The sequence below is a fragment of the Semicossyphus pulcher genome, unplaced genomic scaffold, assembly GCF_022749685.1.
Source record: "Semicossyphus pulcher isolate SPU_LCO1_2020_fin unplaced genomic scaffold, fSemPul1.0.p SCAF_17, whole genome shotgun sequence".
Taxonomy (NCBI): Eukaryota; Metazoa; Chordata; class Actinopteri; order Labriformes; family Labridae; genus Semicossyphus; species Semicossyphus pulcher.
In genome coordinates this window covers 8,983,945-8,987,485 of record NW_027211681.1, presented here as the reverse complement: position 1 = coordinate 8,987,485, position 3,541 = coordinate 8,983,945, and positions in this window count along the sequence as shown.

The window sequence follows — 3,541 nt, the reverse complement described above, 5'->3', positions numbered from 1 at the left end:
TAACACTGAGGCAGCACACACAACAACACAACCCTGAACTTACATGAAATGGAATTCAGCCATTATAAATTCTACCTGCAGTAAGCTGTCCAATTATCTGTAAGAACCTTTTAGTTCAATTCCTCGGAAATCCAAGAGCAGCGATCTCAAGTGCACCATTTGTGAATCAATAGGAGCACTTGAAATCCAAATAGTTCAGTACTGAGCTGAACCTAGCATTATAGTTGTTATATTGACAACCTACAGTTCATACCACTAGCCACTTAACATGAGCTAGCTAGCTACTTGCTTGTTTTGATGCTAAGTAGAATATTTAAACTGCCACAGGAGCATCTAAAACTTTTTTGAGTTGTTTCTGACAAGAAGTATGACGCATGAAACTTTGGTTGTTTGCAGTTCTAATTTTAGCTTTTACTCCTAGCTAGTGCCGTGTGGTATCATGTGGCCTAATTCTGTTTGTAGTCAGGCGAGATTTGAGGTAGTAACAATCATCTAAACATCAAATTACTTCAGATGAGCAGTTAATAAAGAGCCTTAATTTGCAATAATGGGACCTTAATATTAAAAATTAATGCTTCCTTGACCCACTTTGTCGTCAACACCTTAAAAGTTGGAACTACACACAGGGAAAGCAGAAACATTGTGGTTAGATTAATTAGTATTTTGTACTTTCAAAGACTGCTATAATGTTTCTGGTTGTGTTCATGAGGCCACCATCCTGAAGGTAACTCAGGCTGCTTAGCTGCTGCCTCCCTGGCCCTTTCTAAATTAAAGTAAGGTAGTCCATCATAAATATTTTCTTAGCCCTCCGATATCCAACGGGGTGACTTGACCTTATTGTTTAAGGTTGCATTAGGATTCTGTTTTCTGCTGTGTCAGAGCCAGAGGTCAAAAGGTCAACAGTGAAATGATATAATCAATGTCTAAATGGAGACATATTGGGAGGTGATGACCTGTAGTGGCAGAAGAGGATATAGGCTAATATTAATGGTATTATTGACATTCCCAGTGGTCTTGAAAGAGAATGACTTAAACCTACTTCACCCTCTCACACATACACACATTTTTGGGGAGTTATTCAAACATTCAAGCTTTAAAAATGAGAGTCTGAAAAAGCGGTTTCAGCTGGAAAATGAGTTGATATTCTGTTCTTCGTCACAGTGTAGCCATGTCATGTCGTATACGTACGAGAAACAAACCACACGCAGCTGAAACTTTTTAACCCATCTGACCACTGGTGCGGTCATAGGGTGAGTTAAACCGCCGCCTCTGAGATAAAATTCAAAACCAATCAGAGCTGAATCCGTTCATATCCATTATACTCTGAACTGGATCGATAGTGACAAGGTCTGCAGCTCATCGCTCTGCAGCTGTCAGCAGGGGAAGCCCTAATCTATGGGAAAACGGCCGGCCACCAGCGCCGGCCGAGGCAGGACTGTGTAAATGAAACATGGATGTTTATCAAGCAGGAGAAGATTTATTTAGATATGTGTGTGATTAAGTGTTTGATGTTGCTCTTTGAACACAATGTGAGCGAGGCGTTTATCAGATGGGAGGGGTGTCTGTGTGTGTGTGTCTGCTTGTGCGTGTGAGAATGTGCATATGCCTTGTCTTTTTCCCCCCTTTTATGGCGTTTGAAACGCTTTTTTTCCCCTTATTTAAAGCATGTTGCTTTGGTACCCCCTGAGCTTTGCAAACCCCTGGGTGGTCGATATGGCCTAGTTTTAGAATTTCCTGCTGCACACAGCGAGGCACACACAAACAACTGGCACACATACAATGCACCGTCAGCCCCACTCGCACAGCGCACAGACCTTGTAAGCGAATGAACAGAACATGTATGAAGACGCTTTATTTTTCCCTTTTTCACTCCAGAGAGGACGAGAAAAGCATCTGAAGACGGAAAGGGAGGAGATGAGGAGGGGGGAAAAGATGAAGGTAGAGGAGGGGATAGGAGGGGGGTGAAATATAATAATGTGTCACAGTATATGGAGTCGAGCCAAGACACATGCTGTGAATAATCTGTGGTGGTTTTTCGCTGAGCCGGTTGTTGTAGCATTAAAAATATAATGCCAAATGTGTCTGGCTTGCCTTAATGAAGACAGCCCAGGGGGATGGATAATTAAGAGAGAGGGATGAGAAGTTCGCTTTATATAGCTTTAACAGTACTCCAATGGGACTTGTTCACTGTTATAGACTTGGATATTGATACTTTGACCAACGCTGTGACCTCATCACAGGTTACAATGTGCTCTGAATGTACGCAACGGCTCGAAATACGCGTCATTCAACATGCAAGTTCATCAAAGGTGAAAACTCGACCTTTCTTGCTCTCTCCAAGGTCTGCAGCTGTTTTATTCGTACAGCAACGCACATGAATAGTCCCAGCCTGCATAAGAAACATGGACGAAGAATCCCTCTTATTATTTTGGGCGAATCGTGAAAGGGAATACAAATAGACAGATAGATACAGATATAACAGCAGGTGCATAGTAATACAATCCATCACCTTGAAATCCAGGTTTAGACCTAAGTCTACTGAAGTGTAGAGTCCCAGAGTGTCTTAAATAAACCGCTCTGAATCCTGCGTAGATTTCACAAGAAATGTGAGAAACTTTAAATCCACAAAGCGAAGGATTTAAAATACGCTCTCCCTGACCTTTCCTGTGACTTCCTCCGTGTGCCCTTTGCAAGGAGAAATGAAAATGATCAGATTGATCAACCAATTATCTAAGCGACCAGTTGACTCATTGATTCACATGTAGGGAAGTATCTTGTCGCTTTAAGTAAACAGTTCCATGTGGTTAACATTTCAATTCGCAGAAATCAATCGAGCTGTATACAATGCAGTCAGGCATGAATCAATACTACAACATTTATACAAGGTTGTGTGTGTCACTGAAAAAAAACAAAACACTGCAATGAATGAAGATTCATGTACATACAGATACACAGAGTTACACAAGTACAAGCTGACGCACAAACATACACACACATTTCATCCCACATGCTCTGTAAATAGAGAGCAGGATGTTGCAGACATTCGGGTGCATGAACAAACAAGAGATGCTCCTAGAAAGAGAGCGAGATAGAGAGAAGGAGGGATGGATGAGAGAGAGACGGGAAAAAAAAGGGAGAGCGAGGGGTAGGTGGACAGATGAAGTGGTGACTCAGGAATGAAATGTGAAAAGAAAAGATTCAGCACTTGGAATTATTCTCCTCCTCCTCCTCTTTTTCTCCTCTCTTATTCTCTCAAGACAAGAAAGGACGCATGAGACAGACGTGGATCTAACCGAGAACTTTGCCCCCTTTTTCCCCCACTCGCTCCATCCCTCCTTCTGTCCTGCCTCTTCTTCTTTTTTCTAATGTCCTCTTGCAGGAGATAGTCCAGAAACCTTCCCATCTCCTCCTTTGTTAGTGCCAGCAGTCACAGAGCGGTCAAGATGACACTTAATAAAAGAGGAGATTCAGGAAATGGGAGCCAAAGCTTCTGCCTGCACGATTTGAAAAGAATGGTTAAATGAGATTTGTAGTAGAAATA